This window comes from Mastomys coucha, unplaced genomic scaffold (genome assembly GCF_008632895.1).
Source record: "Mastomys coucha isolate ucsf_1 unplaced genomic scaffold, UCSF_Mcou_1 pScaffold9, whole genome shotgun sequence".
NCBI classification, from domain to species: domain Eukaryota; kingdom Metazoa; phylum Chordata; class Mammalia; order Rodentia; family Muridae; genus Mastomys; species Mastomys coucha.
This window is the reverse complement of record NW_022196915.1, coordinates 96,530,111-96,553,228: the sequence shown is the minus strand read 5'-3', so window position 1 is coordinate 96,553,228 and position 23,118 is coordinate 96,530,111. Positions and strand designations below refer to the sequence as shown.

Here is a 23,118-nt window from a genome sequence, read left to right as displayed (position 1 = left end):
CAGACCGTTTACTCCTCATGGCCCATCTGAATCATCTTCCTACCCCCACTTTTTCCCTTGGCTAGCTGAAGGTTCTACCCTATTCTTTCTTCTACACAGGCATTTGGTGATGGGCATTTATTGGCAAGGCAGAGAATCAATGGTAAGAACTGTTTATACAAACTTGTGACAGGACATTCTTGACATATAAACATTACAATACTGTGTTTGGATTGAAACCAAGATTATGAGGGCAGAGAAATTAGCATTTGAATAACTCAAGGATATCCTTTAAACAATTCACAAAGCATTATACCTATACGAATTACTATATTACATTGAACTGATATTTCCTATACATATTTATGGTTTTCATTGTTATTAAAGCTTTCCTTGTCTCACATCATTGGAAATTTTATTTCATTTTAAGATATAATTCATATCTCAGTACAGCAGAATATGGTGTAAAAACCCTAGAGCTGGAGTTACATACAGTTGTAAGGCAACCCATTATTGCTCCTACTACAAAGTCTTCTGTCCTTTGAAACAATAGATAGCACTCTTAGCCACTGAGTCATCTATGTGTTCTCCACTGGACAGCATAGAGTAGTCACTGACAGGTATCTTCTAGAAAGCACTTGTTTTGGATTTATTTAATGGTCACTTCCTGAATAAACTTTGGCCATGGTTTTGGAAAGGAAACACATCAAGAATGGGGGAAACACTAGTCACATCTTTCAAATATTGTCTACTAGCAGCAAAGAAATTAAGCTGATGTTAGCCTTGGCAGCCAATATAATATAATACTTGTCATATTCCTTGTCTAATAATTTCCCTTTTTCCTCCATTCCAGGCCACAGTGACCTATGAAATGACATTCTATGCAACTGAGATTTAAACATGGAATAATCATGTAGGTACAGTATCTACACAGATTATCTATAGTGGTATTTTCAGAGGTTGAAATCAAAACACACATTTTCAATACTAATAAATGGTTAAAAATTGATTGTATGTATTTCTTCCAGAAAAAAATTAAAACTCTTATTAGCAATGGGTATCAACAACTGATGTGCACACTAGTAAATACCTTAAAATTATATAAACTCTGGAGAAAAATATACATTAAAGAACTTTTTGGAAGCGAATCTTAATCAGTAAAATTACAACTTAGTATATATAATAGCTTCAACTGAGATAGCAATAGTCACAACTCACACAGTTCAGACTAGTTTGCCAAGGGCCACCTGTACCTGTGAAACCTGCTGTGGTTTGGGTTGGTTGCTCTCCCGACTCATGTCCAGACTTCCTAGTCCATGCATCATTAGTTTCCAATTTTACAGTGTCACTCTCCTAGACTCTGCATCATGATGCTTTGTAACTGATAGAAAATAACTGAATGAGATTAGATCTACAATATCAGTATTATCCAACATTATTAAGAACAGGAAAGAGGATCCCTCTTTCCTGAAAAATCTAGGAATCTTCCTGAAATAGAAGAGCAGAGAAAAGATTCATATTTTACTCCATGAGAGAGTGTGCTTGTAGATCTCTCTATGATATATATGAAATGAAATTTTTTGAAGAAGGTATATTAATTAGCTGGTTAGCAAACCTCCAGTGGAATTAGCAGCTGTTGTATTAGCGTTTGACACTATTAAAACCCATGAACAGTAATAAGTATATGATCATTTTAGATAACAAATAAAAAATGGGATATATAATTGATCTATTTCTTGGTGTGTGCATGGGGTGGGGCATTGCCATGCTGTGCATGTAAAGGTGAAAGGCTAACTTAGGCAGTGATTATGGGATTGGACTCAGGTCTTCCAAAATGAAAGTGAGTGGGTTTATCAGTGAGTATTCTTACAGGCCATATCTCTGTTCTGATGCTGTTGTTGTTGTTACTGTTGTTGTCACTTTTACTTCCTCAGATGTATAGATAAGATGAGAGACATATCCAAGATTAATAAATGCATGGCTTGGCTTGAGCCAAGAATGCCTCTATGTCAATATTCCTAGGCCTATGCATGGAAAATCCTGGTAGACATAGAATGTAGTCTTCTTCATGTTTGGATCTGGAAGATTTCAGCTTCTAGTCTTTGTCTTCTAACTTAGGCCTAGAAATTTTTAGCCTCTAAGATTTACTGCTGAATAAATTCACTCTGTCTGATCTCTGGCTGACTGGTACAAGCTCAGCTGTTGTGGCTCAAACTCCTCTCCAAGCTGACTTATTCAAATTGGTTTCTCTCAGCTTCTGTCTGAATTGCACTGCTTGGAAAAACTGCCTCTGAATGCCACAAACTATACTGACTGTATGAACTGAACAGAACTGAATCTGAACAAAACTACTGGAATTCAACTGAGATAAACTGCACTCAACTGAACTGCAAGTAACTGAAATGAATTCTCTCCCGTCAGTGCTCTTAGGTAACCCCTCTTTCCTGAATGTTGGTTATATCCTATTTCTGACACATACTGTCAAATCTCTTTCTTATTCATCACTTCTTCTTCCCCCTCTACAAACTAAACTTACCTTCATTGCTTAGGATCCTAAGCAATGTGTCCCAAGGGTATGTCTGTATTCTACAAACTAAACTTACTTTCCTTGTTTAGGATACTAAGCAATGTATCCTAAGAGTATATCTGTATTCCACCCAGAATGATTAAAGGTGAATACTAAGGGCATGTCCTAATTCCATCCTGAAGGATTAACGGTACGTCATCCAGACTGATCCTACAGACATAGAAACTTTTGGTATGATCCCTTGCCAGAGTAACCACACTGATGGATTAACATTCCTCTACATGATTCATCTTGGTATATTTTATATTTTCATTTTTCTTTGTACTGATAATACTGCCAAGCCTATGCTGAGACCTCAGCATCTTCAGAGGTATTTTTGTGCATGTTTCTATCAGTTTCTAAATTCTTCCATGTTTAATATCATATTTTTGCTCTAATTATAGGAAAATAATTTCTCTTTTTTGCCATTTACACAACCCATTTTGTGTCAAAAACAGAATAATTTTTCTAAATACTAAGTCTTTTAGTCACTTTGCAATGACTTTGGTAAATGCCCACCATTTTTCAATCATCACTAAGGTCAAAAATTGATATGGACTTGTTCAGAAGGGCTTTATACACGTTAAAACAAGAAAGCATGATAATATATGAAAGTAATTTCATTATTTTAAGTAAACCAGTGATTTCCCAGTAGTTACCTTCAAGAGTGTTTCCAAATTGGGAAGAAAGTGAGTCATGAGTCAATGATGAGAGAACGTGGGCCGATGGACTGTGAGAGGAAGCTTGGGAAAGTCGTGCTGGGCTTGAACCCTCTGGATCCCAGAATGGACAGTAGGAGTTTCACTGTTCCCTGCACCAGGCCCCTGTCATGCAGCCACCTCTTCCCATAGAAAGATTTGTGTACATTGGTCACGTAGGGGCAGCGCTTGTAAGCCTTTCCACATGAGATGTTGTACCCCGAACGTCTCAGACCAATCCAAGAGGAAGTACCAGCTGTCAGGACCCAACCCACCTCAAAACTGTATATAGCATCTCATCCAGAAGGAGCAATGGTGTGTAAGAATTACTCCATTATCTGAGCCCCTCTGTTGGGAAGAGAAAGCTCTCCCAAAGCTTTCCCTAGTAGAAGATTTCCTACACTTTGCTCACTAGCCAGCCCAACATCAGTAGCCAGGGCGGCGGCGGCAGCAGCAGCAGCAGCAGCAACACCAGAGCAGTGGTGGTGGCTTGAACGCTTCCACCGGGCCAGGCCAGTGATCACCAAGGACAGTCTCCAATACAAAGACCAGCAAGAGAAATCTATTTTAACAATTTTATCTTGCCTTTTATCTTTAATAAGTAATGGTAAAATGTTGATGATGCATTTACAGACTTACTTACTTTCTTTTGGCAATATTTATCCATTTACAAGTAATCTCATTTTTCTGCTAAATTTCTTTTTCTTTCACTTAAGTTTTTACTGGTTGAGTATAGATGGTTCTTAAAGTTCATATACACAAACACAAAAGGCACACAAGCACAGGCATACATCTACACACAGAGACCAGTTGATAGATGGGTCCTTTCAGCATAGTGATGGTTTGTCTCAGACTATCATTGTTTTCTAAAGGTTTATAAACCTTAATTGAATTGTGTGCTTCTTTAGGATGTATTTATACAGTTTCTTCTTTTATAGTTATTTCTTCTGTCCCTCCCAAGAGTGTAAAAAGAAACTCACTGATAGTAAATAAAGATAGGCTGCTGTTGCAGGGTATTTGCTCATGATGTTAACCCTTGAATTGTATTATATTTTGGAATAATCTGTTTCTAATTGTGGTACGGCTCAGTGTTAGCACATACCTTTAATCCATGAGCTTTCTTTGTATTGCAAATAACATTAAATAGAGTCATAGGACAGGAAACAAGCAACCAGTTGACAAGGAGTAAACAGAAAAAAAAACAGAGTGAGAGGATGTCAGAAAGATAGAAAGAGAGACACAAAATGAATGAAGGGAGGGACATTGAGTTTAGGGGTTTGTGAGATGGCATGGAAAAGGAGAACTTCTTTTCCTTTGGGGATGTTGAATGTCAGCAGTGTGCTCTCTCAGACTCTTGGAGCTCCCAAGTCATCATTGGGGAAAAAAAAAAGAAGACATTTTGGTAAAACCAATAGACAAAAAGGATGCAGTCAATGGATTATTTGGGTTTAACTTAGTCTGAGAAGGAGGGAAGGAAAGAAGAATGTATCATCAAATGCCAGGTAATTTGTAAAAAGAATTTTGTAAAACATCCTAAATATGCATGTTCAAATATTACAAAGAATTTAATTAATCCAAAAAGAGTAAATTTTCAATGATAATAATTGGCAAAATGAAGAAATATAGAAAAAGCTCAAACATTCTAATAAAAGGTGCACACAATTCAATTAAGGTTTATGAACCTTTAGAAAATAATGATAGTCTGAGACAAACCATCACTATGCTGAAAGTAATAAAGTGATGAACTGGAAATTTGTATGCAACAAAATTTCTTCATAATTTTAGGATACATGTATGTTTAGTCAAATAAAATATATTTTGTGGTGTTCCATTTATATTCTTTCTTTCTTATGTTTTATTAGATGTTTTCTTTATTTACATTTCAAATGATATCTTCTCTCCTGGTTTCCCCTCCAAAAAACCAACCAACCAAACAAACAAACAAACAAAAAAACAACAACAAAACTACTGTTCCCTCCCCACTCCCACTGCTCACCATCCTACCCTCTCCCACATCCTGGTCCTGGATTCCCTTACACTAGGGCATAGAACCTTCACAGGACCAACGGTCTCTCCTCCCATTGATGACCAGCTAGGCCATCCTCTGCTGTACATATGCAGCTGGAGCTATGAGTCCCACCATGAGTACTCCTTGGTTGGTGGTTTAGTCCCTAGGAACTCTGAGCGTACTAGTTAGTTCATATTGTTGTTTGTCCTAAGGGCTGCAAACCCTTCAGCTCCTTGGGTGCTTTCTCTAGCTCCTTCATTGGGGATCCTGTACTCAGTCCAACGGATGGCTGTGAGTCTCTACTTCTGTATTAGTCAGGCACTGGCAGAGCCTCTCAGGAGACAGTTATCCTGTCAGCCAGCACTTGCTGGCCTACACAATAGTGTCTGGGTTTGATGATTGAATATGGGAAGGATTCCCAGGTGGAGCAGTCTCTGTATTGTCCTTCCCTCACAAATGAAATATATTTAAAAATAAAAGAAAACCTAAAATTAAGTTAAAGGTAAAAATATTAGGCACTTCTAGGAAAAGAAAAGTATTTCTACAATGAAATACAAACAAGAAAGAAAGAATGATGAAAGTGGAAAATTTATAAAAGAAAGACTATATTCAATTATAGAATAGACACATAAGACCTTTTTATTTCACTCTAATAAACAATATCATACTCTAATTAATAACAGTTACTTGTAGATAGATCCCAAGGGGAAAATATGTGCCAAAAATTTACTATTAGTAAATAATTAATTCATCAATATTTGCTTTTTTTTAGTTTCAATTTTGTCAATTACTCAATAATATTTTAATGTGATGAAATATTTTATAAAATACTGCATTAATTTAAATATGTAGAAAAAATTTCAAAAATCAGTATTAATTGTAAACTATAAACATTTAAAATGAAAATTTATGTTTTCATGATGACACAGACCCAGAGATTGAAATAGAATAATAACTTACAATTGTTTCAAAAAGCCAGGCAATGGTGGCACATGCCTTTAATACTGGCACTTGGGAGGCAGAGGTAGACCAGCCTAATCTACAGAGTGAGTTCTAGGTCATCCAGAGCTACACAGAGAAACTCTGTCTCAAAAAACAAACAAACAAACAAACAAACAAACAAAAACACCACCACCAACAAAAAGATTGTGTCAACAAAGAATATAAGAAAGGAAACAACAATGTGAAAATAAATGGATATAAAAACACAACACATTAATGCATGTGAGATACATTTAAAGCAGCCCAGCAAGGGAAAACTATAATGTAAATTTATTTACTAGTTATAATGGTCTTCTTGTAGGATTACTGATGAATAAACTCACAATTTTTACCTCTTTCTGAATTCTGTCTGACTGACTGGATCAACTCAGCTGTTCTGGCCCAAACTTCTTTCCAAGCTGATTGATTCAAACTGGCTTCTCTCAGCTTCTGCCTGACTTGCTCAGCTTGACCTCATGATAACTTTTTCAATATGGTCTAACCGTCAGGTTCTTTCTCATTCTTTGGCTAATTCTCCACCTGTATCTGGTTCATTCTCTCTGCAACTTGTATCTTTAAAACTGTTCAGCTAAAAGTGCCATATACACATACTGCATCTCCCTTTCTTTCCCTGCACTGTTCTTAAATAGCTTCTCTTTTCTGTGCTGTTCTTATGAGAATTGGGTATATCCCATCTCTGACTTCTTCTGTCCAATCTTTTTCTGATTCATCACATTGTCTGCCCCTCTATTAGATGTCATTTAAAACATGGCTCCTTCGTTCTACAAACTAACCTTATTTTCATTGCTTGGGTTTAAATGTGTATACTAATGGAGTGCCTATAATCCAGTCAGCCAGATAATACTGTAATCCAGGGTACACCTGCATTCCATGGAAATTATATCAACCTATAAAGCCTTTGGATATAATCACTGCCCAGAGAATACATGTTGTTAGATTTAAAATTCCTCTGCAAAATTGATAGGTAATTAACATCTATGGAAAAAAAACTAAGAGCTTGAAGTATTTCAAGTATCCAAATGTGAGTACGAGCATGCTAGGCTGCCATATTCAGTACTGTTAGAAATCATTTTATGAAAATATAGATATTTATAGAGGAGAATAGACACTTAGATTAATGTGGAAGTTAAAAGAAGTCTAGAATTAGATAGTGTTGGTTTTTATATGCTGATTTTCCTAATAGAGCAACATCTAGGAAGAATATCCAAAAATATATAATGAAAAGTTTTAATTTACTATAAATTACATACACAAAATAATATAAATGAAGACACAAGAAATTAAAAGAAAGGTAAGTGAGGTCTAAATATATTCAGTTATTGATAAGAAAACTTAAAAACTTATTGTATAAAATACATTTATATGTAATTTATTAATAAAGTGATAAGTAAAAATTGACCTTTATAGAAATAAAGTAATAAAATTACTCAATTTAGCCAGGCAGTGGTGGTGCACGCCTTTATTCCCAGCACTTGGGAGGCAGAGGCAGGTGGATTTCTTAGTTTGAGGCCAGCCTGGTCTACAGAGTGAGTTCCAGGACAGCCAGGGCTACACAAAGAAACCCTGTCTCAAAAAACAAACAAACAAACAAACAAACAAAATAAAACAAAATTACTCAACTGAGTATTTGTGTTCCTATAGCTAAAATCAATTGACAAGATAAAAATGTCAATGTTGTTTTCACTGAAACCTCATATATATATATATATGAAGTTTTATCTATATCTGTATATCTATCTATCTATCAATCTATCTATCTATCTATCTAAATCATTCATTTTTCTTTCAAATAGTCTACAATGGAACAGAATGACTAAATGTACTAATAAATTTGTAGTAATCTTTTTGATTGCTATATTTTCTGACAAAATTCAGTTTTGAAAATAATTTTGTAACCAATTAAATTTCCAAAATAATACATATATAAACATAGAAACTAATAAAGGCATATATACTTTTGAGTCTATCAATATAACATGATGGATTATTTGATAAATCTTTAGAAACATTCTTTATTTAACTAAGCCCTATTAAAATATTTCCTAAGGGAGGTCACTCAGACCTAAAAGGGCATGCATGGTATGTACTCACTAGCAAGTAGATATTAGCCAAAAAAAAAAAAAAAAAAAAAAAAAAAAAAAATGTACAGAATATCCAGGATACAATCCACAGAACTCCAAAAGGTTAACAAGTCCAATGGCCTAAGTGAGGATGCCTCAATCCCAATTCAGAGGGGGAGGAAAGCAATCACAGGAGAGGGGAGGAAGGGACGGACCAGGGTAGGAAGAGAACAGGAAAGAGAAGAGGGGAACACGATAAGTTATTGGGTGGAGGGAACAGGACTGAAGCCCTGAGGGCCTGCAGAAAGAATGAAAACAGGCAACCTTGGGAGGTAGGAGGTTGGGGAGACCCTCCAGAATGCACCAGAGACCTGGAAGGTGAGAGACTCTCAAGACTCAAAGGGAGGGGCCTTAGATTAAATGCTCTACCGTGGAGAGAGGGAACTTCTAGAGCCCACCTTCAGCAGAAAGTCAGGGAATCAATTGTGGGATGGGGTTGCTATCCCGCAGTCAAAACTCTGACCCTTAATTGTTCCTGTCTGAAAGAACTGCAAGGATGGAAATGGAGAGGAGCCTGGGGAAAAGAAGGTCCAGTGACAGGCCCAAATTAAGATTCAGCTCAAGGAGAGACCCCAAGCCATGACACTATTACTGAGGCTATGGAGCACTCCCAAGAGACCTATCATGACTGCCCTCTGAAAGACCCAACAAGCTGAGAGAGTCAGATGCAGTTATTTCCACCCAATCAATGGACAGAAGTTGCTGACCCTTGTGGTTGGATTATGGAAAAGTTGGAAGAAACTGAGGAGAAGGAATACCAGTAGTCTCAGTCTGGACGCCTGAGATCTCTCTGACACTGAGCCACCATCTAGGCAGCATACACCAGCTGATATGAGGCTCCCAACACATATACAGTAGAGGACTACCAGGTCTGGACTCAGTCAGAGAAGATGCTCCTAACCCTCAAGAAATTGGAGGCCCAAGGGAGTGGGGAGTTCTGGGGGTGGGGACATCCTCATGGAAACAGGAAAGGAAGAGGTATGGGATTTGGAACAGTGAGAGAGTGGACCAGGTGGGGGATAAAATCTGGATTATAAAAAAGATTAAATAAAATTAAAAAAATAAAATATTTTCAGTTGTACTAAATTTTTTAAGATGTGTATTTTTAAAAAAATCACATATTGTATGATACAATGAAAAATACATTATCATTTAAATATATTACAAAATGATATTACATTGTATATTTGAATTACTGGACATTTTAGTTACCATTTGGTATAAATTAGTACCAAAATTTAGGTACCATTTAGTTACCATTGAAAATCACAAACTAATTTTCATAGTATAGATAATAATTTGACAATTATTTGACTAACAAAAATGACTGCTCAACATAGTCCACATATCCTTCATAATCATTTATTATTATTGTTACAATGAAATGGTTATGAAAAAATGTGTTAAGAGAGCAACCGGGCAGCTGAAGGGAAAGAACATTCAAAGATCTCATTACATATTGTGTGTTAGGATGCTTGCTTTGGGGCTCATTGGATACACACATGGCCTCTCCTCTCTCTTTATTACGGTCATAAAGAGCAACTGAAGCTCATAAAAAGTAGCTGGTGGGTTTGTAAATGATATGACAGCTTGTTCAAACAGGTTTCTACAGAGCCATCTAAGGAAAATTTTCATTCTGAAGCATAGCTAGGAGCTATTTGTGTTAAAAATGTCCACTTTGTCACTGTAAACTGAAGAGTCCATGTGTTAAGAAGCTATCAAATGGGGACCAGTTTCTTTTACTTCTCACCGAATACTACTTAGCACTGCCATTAGTAAGAAAGTCATTTTAGTATACATAAAATGAGAGCATCTCTTAGTTGTATGAAAACACACCCCCAAACACACACATATACACACAAACACACCCAAACACACACACACACCCAAACACAAACACACACACACCCAAAGACACACACACATACACACACACACACACAAACACACACACACATACCCAAACACAAACACACACACATACACATACACAAACACAAACACACATATAAACATATATAAACATATGTATATGTGTATATATGTCAGAAAACATTGCAAATTTATTCATTTGTCTCATTTTAAGTTATTTTGGACTTTAGCATAATACAAAAATGGCAAACACTCTTATGAACAAAACTGAGTGGCATTTCACTTTCTAGTGATAATCCGACTAGAATGAAACCTTCACACTCTACAAGTGAAACAGAGGGATCATTTAAATGTTATGGTATTTTCTATGGACTAACATTTTTAGCCTATGTGACAGAAAATCACCAAATTAGCTTATTAAAGTAGTTTTGAAGACAAAAATAGATTCTTTCTTTGAAATAGAATAGCAACAAGAATTTGGGAGTTGTTTTAAAACAGTATAGTGTCATTACACTTGAGAATCCTGGGCAGGAAACATTGAAGAGAACTTGATTAAATGAAAATAATTTAAGTATATGTCAAAGCTAGAGAGTTCTAGAATGGAAAAGAGAATCAGACGCAGACAGAAGGACAAAGACAAAGAGACCAACGTGGTTTCTAAGGCAGCCCTGTGAGAAAAATATAGTCAATGTAGTATATTTTATATGCACTTCCTACAGTATCAAATGGTGTGATAAAGGTCTCCTGCCTCTAGTCCATCACCTCTCTGAACTCAGTCACAGTTACAATAACATGTAGAAGGAGCTACTAGTGTAATCCTGAATGATAATCTTTGGCACATGAAAAATTCCAAAGGCTTATTATCTAGAGAATATAAATCCATTTTTAAGGAGAAAAGAAAGGCAAAAGTTATAATAAAAATGTAAAAATCTCTTAAGTTTACTTAACAAAATGCATCTATGTAGCTATGATTATATGTGAGGGGAAGTGTTAAAAGACATGATCTGAATTTATAATAAGGTCTAAATTCATTACAGATAAGGAAGATTCTTTGTACCTCTAATCGTAATATTAATTAAATCATTTCAAAATATACTATATTTTTCATTTCACTTTTTACCTTAATAAAGTCATAATTATCCTTAAATGTTATTTATTTATTTATTTATTTGCACTCCAGATTTTATTCTCCTCTGACTGTTGCACTTCCCATATCTCCTTCCTGTCTCTCTGTCTCCATGAGTATAACCCCACCCCGACCCCTACCCCACCAGACCTCTAAACTTCCTGGAGCCTCCAATCTCTTGAGAGTTAGGTGCATCTTCTCTGACTGAACCCATACACGGCAGTCCTCTGCTGCATATGTGTTGGGAGCCTCATATCAGCTGGTGTATGTTGCCTGATTGGTGATCCAGTGTCTGAGAGATATGGGGGTCCAGATTAGTTAAGACTGCTGGTCTTCCTCCAGGGTCTCCCTCCTTCTCAGCTTCTTCCAGCTTTTCCCTAATTCAACTACAGGGGTCAACAGCCTCTGTCCATTGGTTGGGTGCAAATATCTGCATCGGACTCTTTCAGCTGCTCGTTGGGTCTTTCAGAGGGCAGTCATGATAGGTCCATTTTGTGAGTGCTCCATAGCCTCAGTAATAGTGTCAGGCCTTGGGGCCTCCCCTTGAGGTGGATTCCACTTTGGGCCTGTTGCTGAACCATCTTTTCCTCAGGCTCCTCTCCATTTCCATCCCTGCAGTTCTTTCAGAACAATTATGGGTCAGAGTTTTGAATGTGGGATGGCAACCCCAATCCCTCACTTGATGCCCTGTCTTTCTGCTGAAGGTGGGCTCTATAAGTTCCCTCTCCATACTGTTGGGCATTTCATCTAAGGTCCCTCCCTTTGAGCCCTGAGAGTCTCTCACCTCCCAGGTCTCTGGTGCATTCTGGAGGGTCCCTACCTCCTGAGGTTGTCTGCTTCCATTCTTTCTGCTGTCCCTCGGGGCTTCAATCATTTTCCCTCACCCGATACCAGATTATGCTCCCCTCTGCACCCCACATCCTCTTTCCATCCCAGGTCCCTTCCTCCCCTCTTGTGGTTGCTTTATTCTCCCTCCCAGGTGGGATCGAAGCATCCTCACTTGAACCCTTCAGCTTGTTGACCATTTTTAATTCTGCGGACTGTATCTTGGGTATCAGATTTTTAAGCTGTATCAGAGCTTAAAAATCAACTCTGTTAATGATATTCTAGTGAAAGAGGGTTTATGATATTCTTTTTTTATAAATAAAATGCTGTAAAAATAAATAAGCATCAGTGAATGAATGTTGATGCTGCACTTCAAAATGTCTTGCAGTTAGTGATTAAGATTAAGAGACATATGAGAGAATTCAATTCTGATAACCACCTGAAAAACAACCAGGATAGTCTCTTCAAAATCCAATGGAGTTTGGTGGCCATATAAGAATCATTCATAGGTGAATCCCATCACAATAATAAATGCATGCAGTGAAAGATTTTGTCTTCTTTGTTAGTTTCCCCACAAGCCTTACCATAAATTAGGAATCCAATACAAATGTCTATACTAGGTATATACTTGTACATACTTAAGTGAGAATCAAAGTCAAGATTTAGATATTCTTTTGGAACTAAGGGTGAACTCCAGTTATGAGTTCTGTACTAAGGAAAGTAATTAGATTCACAAAGATTTTTAGAAGTCACTATGAGGAGCGTACCTTTAGAATACTTCATGTGTAAGCCCAATTATTTAACAAAAAGGAAAAAGAAATCCCTTGCAGTCATCAGGAGTTAGAGACAATATCGACAGGTTTTTAAATCGTTTTAATGTTGTTAGTGTTGTTGTTCAGTAGCTCTCTTACATTAGTAGTCAGTGGTAGCCAAAACCAGGATTTAAAATCTTGCATTAAACACATGGAATTATTTGTATCTTCAGGTTTTGCAATATATACATACTCATGTATTTATATACATATACATATGTATACATATATATATACATATATTTATGTAGATGCATCTGTGTGTGTGTATTCTTGTTTGTTTGTTTGTTTGTTTGTTTCAAAACAGGGTTTTTCTGGATCGCTCTGGCTGTCCTGGAACTCACTCTTTAGCCCAGGCTGGCCTCAAACTCAGAAATCCTCCTGCCTCTACCTCCCAAGTGCTGGGATTCAAGGCATGCGCCACCAAAGCCCGGCTCTGTGTGTGTTTTCTTTTTACTTCATGATGTATATGTATGTTTATGTTTGAAGCCTAAATCTTTTCAAATTTCGGGCTTTTAGTTCATAAATAATTTTTAATTAATAATAATAAATTAATTACACACACACATATATATGCTCTCCCTGCTCCCCTCCCAGCCCTTCCCTCCCTCTCCCCTCCCCCCACCCATCCATTCCTTTCTCCTCCCTCTTCTTTCTCCTCCTGCTATGGATATCAGTCAACCTTGGTTATGTCAAATTGCAGTAAGACTTGGATATCTTCTCCTATTGATGCTAAAGGACACAGCCCAGTATGGGAAAGTATGCCCCGGGAAGGCAGCAAAGTCCCAGACAGCCCCTGCTTCCAGAGTTAGGAGTCCCACATGAAGACCAAGGTACACAACTGTACATATGTGCAGAGTGCTTAGCTCTGTCCCATGCATGCTCTCCAATCGGCAGTTCAGTCTCCGTGAGCCCCTATGTGCCCAGGTTGGTTGATTCTGTAGGTTTTCTTCTGGTGTCTCAGGGCCTAATTTTGGTATCTGTCCTTCCTCAGACAGTCTCAACCTTAAATTGTTGAGACAGAGTCTGTTACTTAACTTAGAGTTCACTCACTGTTTGGCCTGACTAGCCTGATCCCCCGAGTTTCTACTGCCACAGTAGTCTTCATAATGATGTAAGCTTAAGGCAGCTTAGTGCTACATCTACAAATGTAGATAAACACACAATGCTTCCGATGTGTTACCTCAGCATCGTAGTCCATGTTTGCACCGTAAATAGATAACTGACTGGACCTTCATCACAGGCACTTTAATAATACGCATTTTCATAGGTACTGGCAGACATTCTTACATTTATAAATCTGAGTAATATCTCTATCACAAATAGCTATCTATATCCTGTAAACTAACTCCTTTACAGTAACCAGTTTTTGTTTTGTTTTGATATGTAAAGTTTGATGAAGAATTATATTGTCTTTTTGTATTTTGTATTTATGACATTAAAAAGAGAAAGAAAACTAGCAGATTCAGAAAGAAAATTAAAAAGGATATGTATTAGGAAACAAAGAAATAATAGCTAATGTATAATAACCCTTTACCTTTATTTTAAAATTAATTCTATTAACTGGGGGGTGGTGGCACATGCCTTTAATCCCAGCACTTGGGAGGCAGAGGCAGGCAGATTTCAGAGGTTGAGGCCAGCTTGGTCTACAGTTACAGTCAGGGCTATACAGAGAAAACCTGTCTTAAAAAAAAAATCAAAAAACAAAAAACAAAAACAAAAAAATTAATTCTAATAAGTTTTTATACTTTAATATTTTTTAAAAAAATTTGGGCTGCTAAAATGGCTCAGCAGTTAGGAGCACTGACTCATTTCCAAGGAGACTAATGTTGATTCCTAGCTTTCATACAGAAGCTCATAACAATCTAGAACTCCAATTATAGGACTTCTTATTTATTCTATAGCCTCCATTGGTACTGAGCAAACATGTTGTAAAAATATACATGCAAGCAAAATATCCATATAAATAAAATGAAAATAAATATTTTAAAAAGTAAAAAGTTCTAAATTCTGAAATAATTAAGTAAATATTTTATTATTATGGTTTGTGTAAGTGGATATGTTCAATGTATAAGATGTAAACCACTTATGTTAAATAAATATATTTGTAGAAATTACTAATACAGATAGCAATTATGAACTGAATTTAAATTTATAGTCACCTAAAATGATGAGAAAAATCTCTCCCTGAAGACAGTATTGAATATTTCAAGTAACAGAAAAAGTAAACATACCAAATATATATGCATATGTATGCATATATATATATATATTTAATGACATTATTCCTTCTAGGTATCTAGAAAATAATGGATAAAAAATTAATATGCTGGACCTTTGACAAAGTAGTTGAGGCCAGCTAAGAAATATGAACCCAGATCTTCATTTATCAGGTAACTCAAGGTATCTTTGTACAGAGGCATAGATACTGGTCTCCAACTTCATTGACAGTTAAAGAAAACATTTTTAATGGAAAGGTAGTTAAGTAGACCTTAACATCTCCTTAACAAATGTGGTTATTCCTTATTTTAAAATCATGTGTCTTTCCAAATACTAATATGTTACAACCTACTATTATTTTATTTGGTACAGAAGTGAATAGGTTTATAAATAAGGAGGTGAGCAAATGTCGACCATTAGAAAAATAATCTAATTCATGGGAGTTTATGATTATATTTTCTAAGCCTTCTCATGGTTTTTTTCTTATGAGCTGCAGATTTCAGATCATTTGTTACTTTAAAGTAGAAAGCTCCAGAGACAGCTTCTTATGAATACTTCTAGAAAGATCCTTGAGGGTCAAAAAAGTGATTTAACCTCAAAGATCAGCCAAAATTCTGTAGAGTGCAGAAGAAGAAAAATATAATTTAATTTCTAGGACATTCAGCAGCTAGGGACTTCAACAGCTATAGGCCAACACATGATTTGTGTTGTAATAACCAGTCATGACAGTCACATATTTTTAAAGCTACATTTAGAAGTGCTTCATATACAATCTTTTAAGTATGCTCTATGGATACTTTTGCTCCAATTGTGTGGTATGCTCATACCACACATATTCCCAAAAATAGTGGTTGAATATTTTATGAAGAAAAGCTACATTTAACTAAAGTGACATTTAATTAAGCAGTTGAAAAAAATTAAATTAAAAGAAAATTACAATAACAGAGTGGTAAGGATTGCAGTCTTGACACTTTTTTTTTTACATCATAGATCTTACATTGTTGATATATATCTGAGAAGCATCATTTAAGTTGTGTTAGCTGATGGCTGGTCTTGTATTTATATAGCAGGCTATAGACATTTATTTGCTGAAAAGTACCACATCTTCACTTGTTCTATGGCCTAACTACAAGCCAGATAAAGCTTTGAATTTCTAACACTATTTTCTCTATGTATCCTTTACTTGGCTTCAGACTTGTGGCTGGCTCTACATAGCAATTTAATCTTAGTTTTTCATTTAAAAATTGCTTATATATAGTTGGTTACCCTTTAGTTGATGAATTCTATTTCAAGCCTGAAGGAACAAAGAATAGCTTATTAAGGCATTTTTCTGTAACTTTCTCAATTACATGTCACATATGCCACAAAAATGTCCCTGAAGTTTTCTAGTGATTGTTCTAAACCTTGAAGTAACTTTACATTCCAGGAATAGGTGACCCTCACAGACGTATCTCTGAACACTAAGGCAAACCCTTATGCTGGGGCAATTCCATAGTGACAGAAACTGATACAATCTCCTACAAATATGGAGGCAAGTGAGACTTTTCAGAAGAACCAGTCCAATAGTCAACCAAGCAGAACTCTGGAGCTACCGTGAAGACTCAAGAAGGAGAAAATGACCATAACTTGTTGATGTCCTGCCACAAGGTTTATGACCTCTCAGTCTTTACTGCCCAGGATTGCTTCTTCTTCCATGTCAGGCTTGTAAATGCTCCCCCATCTGACTCACTCCCAGAATTCATTCTCTCCCCAGAAGGATAGAGGAAGATAACATGATAAAGAATGATGGCTGGGCGCTGGTGGCGCAAGCTTATAATCCCAGCACTTGGGAGGCAGAGGCAGGCAGATTTCTGAGTTCGAGGCCAGCCTAGTCTACAGAGTGAGTTCCAGGACAGCCAGGGCTATACAGAGAAACCCTGTCTTGGAAAAACCAAAAAAAAAAAAAAGAATGAGAAAACAAAAAAAAGAATGATAAAATAGCTCACAGCTTCATCTAATCCTCCAATTCATGACAACATTCCAGTGATTGGCTGAGATAATTGATTCCATCCAGATTCTAATATTGTCATATTTAGTAAATATACTTTTACCTTCGCAGGTTGGTCAGTGTTGAATTCTGTTGAGGTGATCACTTTGTGCGCTGTGTAAAGATTGTCTTTCTATTATTCAGAGGCTAATTCCCTTACCACAGAGATCTGCTTGCTCAGCAATTGCATCACATTTTGTAAACATTCACTTTCTCACCTTCTTATTGGTTTGACTAAAAACCTTGCAGCCTGTAGCAGAGCAGGAGAGGATAGACAGAACTTCTGGAGAGGGATTGAATTGTAGGAAAGTCAGGTTGGGAGAAGTTTCATCAGCCTGACATGGAGGGAAAAGCAGGCCCTGGTTCTAGAGACTGAGAGGTCCCAAGCCTTGTGGCTGAACTTAGAATAGAAGAAATGAGTGAATACATTACAGGGTGATTGGTAAGAAGCCTACCTGAAAGGCTTAGGCATTCATAAATGAATCTAAGTCTCTTTGTCATATTCGGAGCTGTGGCAGGCACAGGAGAGGTCTTAGGGTTACAGAGTTCAGTGCCAAGGAACTTTTTGTTTGACTCTAAGTTATAAAACTGAAATAGATTTCTTCAGTGAATATATACTATTTTGCTTTTAGCCAATTTATGCATGTAAACTCCTTGGCTTTTTTTTAATAAAAAATGAAATAAAATAAAGTTCTTATTTGCTTAAATCTAACATGTGCTTGTTGAGTGGTTTATAGTATGTCACTACTTAATAATCACCATATAATATGATTATGCACAGAATTTTATTACTTTATGGGCAAGTACTGAGACATTTTGGCTAATACATAGCTGGCAGCAAAGCAACTACAGGCAACAATTTATGATGATCTATGTTTTCCTTGTTTATCTTTGTTGAAATCAAAATGCAAAATGAATTAATACCAAATTACTTATCAAAACATGAAAATTCAAAGTATTATTCTTTAAGAAATACTAATTTGGGGCTGGCGAGATGGCTCAGAGGGTAAGAGCACTGACTGCTCTTCCGAAGGTCCTGAGTTCTGATCGAAGCAACCACATGGTGGCTCCCAACCATCCCTATTGAGATCTGACGCCCTCTTCTGGTGTGTCTGAAGACAGCTACAGTGTATTACACCAGAACGAGCAGGGCCAGAGTGAGCAAGGGCTGGAGGGAGCAGAGGTCCTGAGTTCAAGTTCCAACAGCTACATGATGGCTCACTTCCATCTGTATTCAATATACATAAAAATAAATAAAATAAATCTAAAAAAAAGAGCTACTAATTTTAAATTTTTCATGATCGAAATAAAGCAGCTTTAGCGAACCATAGATAGCCTCTGAGTTATCTATCTACCTGAGTTAGCTGCTCATGATCTCCCCAGCCAGGGTAATTCGAATTTGTGTGTTATTTGAGGAAATGTGTATTTTTTACATGAATGTTGAGAATACAAAGAGTGGATGCAGTGACATGTTCTTTTATTATAGTCAGTGCATAAGTATACAAGGAGTAGAAACAATTTTTCAGTGAAAGAAACTGAAATGTGAAACTAAACGTACAAGTCATTGCTGTTAAAGCAGTTGAGACTTAAACACAAAGTCCTGCAGGGTCGATAAAGGTAAGGAAATGCTGCTGTTTGTATAAGCCAACGCAGCTTTCAAATACATGCCAAGAAGTGGTATTTTGTTGTTGTTGAATAGGTGATCAGGATTATCTCAATCTGTGGAATTAACGAGCAAGAAAGGAAGTTTTACAAAAGTTCCCGTGATGCAGTAGTAAGAGCACCAGCTCTTTAAAGCTGATAAAGCAACTGAAGAATCTCATATTCCTCCCATGGCCACCACTGGCAGAAGAGCCAAAGGCTTCTAAGAGAAATCTCAATCTAGTACAATGGATGCTTTCATTGTGCATCAGCATAGATGACAAGGTGCTCACAGTCATCTCACAGAGTAGTTTAGCACAATTTCCACCTGTGACAATTTGCATGCTTGATAAGAAAGGGAATTTTATACTATAGGAAGCCGTAGAAGGCATATCCACACTTCAGTTCTCATCTGTGCTCCATGTCAAGTAATGGTAAATACTTTCCATTTTCTTCAATCCATTTAATGTTTTGGTGATTCAAACATTTTCATATTAATTAAAATGAAAAAAACATATATTATTTTGCTTGCTTTGCATCAAAAGGAACAATGATGTATAAAAATATAGGTGCATTATATTTATTGTTTGAGACAGAGGCTTACTTGTAGGTTTTGCTGCACTAGAAAATAGGATATAGATCATGCTGGCCTAGAAATCCCAGTGATCTGCCTGTGTCTGTCTTCAGAGGGGTTATAGATGTATGCCATTCTTGCTGCATTTTTAATGTCATCGCTGTAATTTCCAATTGCTTCCTAATTGGATAACAGGAATATGCCATCATACCCATCTATAAATATAGACTTTTTTTTTACCTCTGTGTAGATAAATATTAATAAAACCATTTATCTGATTCTTTACAAGTCTTAATTTGAGTTGTTTCTCATGTGAACAGCCTAAGAATATATTTATAAACATTGGGTATTTTGCCATTAAGAACAGATAAATATATGGTTTTATTTCTGGAGATTGACTTCTGGAAATTATGTCATTTTAAAATATGAAATGTCATAAGCACTACAAGAATGACAATTCATTTTGAGGTTAAAATTTTGAGTTCCTAGAATATCAGGTGTTTGCATTTGTTAGTTCTTATGGGACATAAATTCATGGGTATGGAATGATCTCTTCCTTTGAGGGTTGAAAAATGTACAAGTCATGGCAGATAAGAGATAGTTAAAGGGCGTGTAGTCCCTAGGTTTGGAAAATAAACCTAATATAAAAATATTCTACCTTTTATAGTTAACAACATCTAATTATCATGAGCCATATATAAAAGAGTATTTATGACCCCTCAGTGCTCACATTTTGAAGAACTGTACAAAATAATTTTTTTAATTGAAAGATATGATTAAAACCTTCCAATCTTCAAGAGATTTTTATTTAAGAGTGTTAACATTTTTGGCAAAAATATGTTCTGAGTCAATAAGTTAGAACTACATATTGCAAATATTAATCTTCTGTTTTGATTGAGTTCCAGGTCATGATATTGTATCAGTGTTTAACAACATCGGTGTATAAAGTTACACGTTCACATTTCATTTTATTCTTTTTCAATGACTTTCTTTATAATTCTAAACTTGTGTTTATAATGACCTTTACAGAATTGAAGGGACTGAACAGCTTTATTGCAACTCTTTTTGTGGAGAGGCAACACATATGTCTACCCACCCTTAGAAAGGGAACCAATACTCACAAAAGTTCAATGTAATATTGCAATAAAGCCCAACAATATGAACCAATGAGTTTTAATAACAGTGGGAGTGTGGGAGAGTTCAGTTACAAGGAGAAGGTAGAATGAGAAGCAGCTGCTTCACTGCAAAACACGGCCTCTCCTTGGGAGCTGTGGAGCTAGAGCTTTTCGTGTACTTCCCAGCAGCTCCAACGTTGACCTACTAATCAAAAATATTCCAAGTGTCTGTCCTTTTAGATGTGCAGCTTTTGTTGACCTCCCAAGACTCATACACACTTGCATCCTTGTAAATGCAAGAAGATTCAGAAAATACTTACTATTCATTTACGATATATATGAGAAGCTAATAATGTTTTAAGGAAGTAATATGAAATATATAATAATAAATTATAGGAAGATTTAAGTCTCTAAGAATAAACTGTAATTAGTACAGAAGTTTAAGAATAATTTACTCGTCTTGGAAGATAATTGGGTGATGTGAAAGTAACATAAATATTTCGTTTTGAAGAAGTGAAGAAAAATTGAATGTTGTAACCCATTTTTCTCTCATACAACTCATCTCAACTGCAGCTTCCCCTCCTTCTACTCTTCTTCCCACTTCCCCTCTTCTCGGGTCCACTCCTCTGCCATATCTCCCCAAAATAGAGCAGGACTCCTAGAGACATCAACCAGATCCAACATAACAAGACACATGAAGATTAGGCACAGATCTTCACATAAAGGTGGGGAGAGGCAACCGAGAAGGAGAAAAAGGGACACCAGGAGCTGGCAAAAGAGTGAAAGACACCCCAAGTCACACCGTCAGGAGTCCTCCAAAAACATCAATGAAACAACCATAACAGATAGGAAGAGAATCCAGTACAGAGCCATACACACTCCTCGCTTGCCGCTTGAATCTTTCTGAACTCTCTTCATCCCTGCTTAGTTGATTCTTAGTGGGACATGTTCTCCTGGTATACTCAACACTTCTGGCTCTGCCAATTTCTCCTCTTGCTCTTCCTGAAGTTCTCTGAGCTCCAAAGTAAGGGATCCAATAGAGACTTCCAGCCTGGATTCTTTCCCTGCCCAATGTTTGGCTGTAGGTCTCTGTATCTGCCTCCTTAGCTACCAGAGACATCCTCTCTGATTTTGACTCTTCTAGACAGTCATATTTTGAATCAGGAATAACTATGGAAAAATAAGAGACTAAGTTAAAAACATGACACATATTTGTTTTATATTGCTTTCAGCATAAATCATCATAAATCATATTTATACTATGAGAGTATTTTTTAATTAGAATTCTTGATCTACCTACAGGCTTAAGAGAATTGAATGATCATTTAAGTATTTAATTAATGAATGCGTTTTCAGTGTCTTGAGGCTATTGAAAGATTCAGATCTTCATTTTAGTTGGATTGTCACACTGTGGCAAGTTTTCCATCCTAAAGTCCAACACCATGCTCTGTTGTATTCACACACACACACACACACACACACACATGTGCACGTGAGCGAGTGTGAGTGTATTTTTCTTCTCTTTCTCTCTTCTTGGTTAAAAGCAATAACTTCTTTCTCAATCTATCTCATGTTTTCAATTCATCCAGGTAATTCTCCTCAAGCTAAGTGGTAAACAGAATTTAAGGAACCCCGGATTTAAAATGTCAAACAAACAAACAAAACCCTCATACTGAGAATATAGTAGGAAAATTTCATTGGTGGCTAAGTACCATGCAAGGTCCATGTATTACCAGTTAAGCTAATTCCTGTCAATATCAAATCTACACATTTAGATGCTGGCCCGATCCAGAACTCTGTATGCTCGTGTCTTCATGGGAAATAGAAGAACTTAATTCCTAGAAGATGAGAGGCAAGTAGAGTTTTTGTCTTTTTGTTCATTTTGTGTTTTGAAACTGTTGCCATAGAAATCTCATTTTATCTTAAATATGACAATTATTTTCAAGGCACGGATATTCTAGATTGAATAAATCTGGGCTTCTCTTCTCCTCATAACCCATTTAAAAGAATCATCTTATTCTCAAATGTTTGGGTCTTAAATGTAGGTTCAAATTCCCTTTGTCGAAGTCTCTAGACTCCATCCACATCAATTTCTCTCTTTCATTCCTATCTAGCATCATGTGCATGTATTTTATCATTCTTTATTGACTTCTGGACTTCTGGAATTTTTAATTAGTTTTTAATATTAAATCATCTTATTTTCTTAAGATATATATATATATATACATATATATATATTACTCAGTAACTGATTTTAGAATAAGTGAAATTAATTAGTCTTTTAGAATGTTGCTTAGTGACCTTGCATATTGTTGAAATAACTGTACATGGAGCTCTAGATTAAGGTCCATAGAAGCATAATTATTAATATTGAACATTTATTTATTTGGAAAGACATTCTCTTTTAAAGATCATATATATAATGCAAGCTTGACTATACAGCAAAGTTAACCACACTGCATAATTCCAGCAGTAAAGATTAATTATGCCATAGTTATTTAAACTAAATTAATCCAACAAATTTATAAAATATT

General features: G+C 36.2%; 1 long non-coding RNA gene across 1 annotated transcript; it reads left to right on the top strand.

The window, feature by feature from the left end:
- Positions 1-22,575, top strand: LOC116084463. The gene is made up of 4 exons (XR_004116118.1): positions 1-142; positions 833-892; positions 2,234-2,409; positions 22,360-22,575. It is a non-coding gene; the product is annotated as an uncharacterized LOC116084463 (long non-coding RNA).
- Positions 22,576-23,118: the final 543 nt, after the last annotated feature.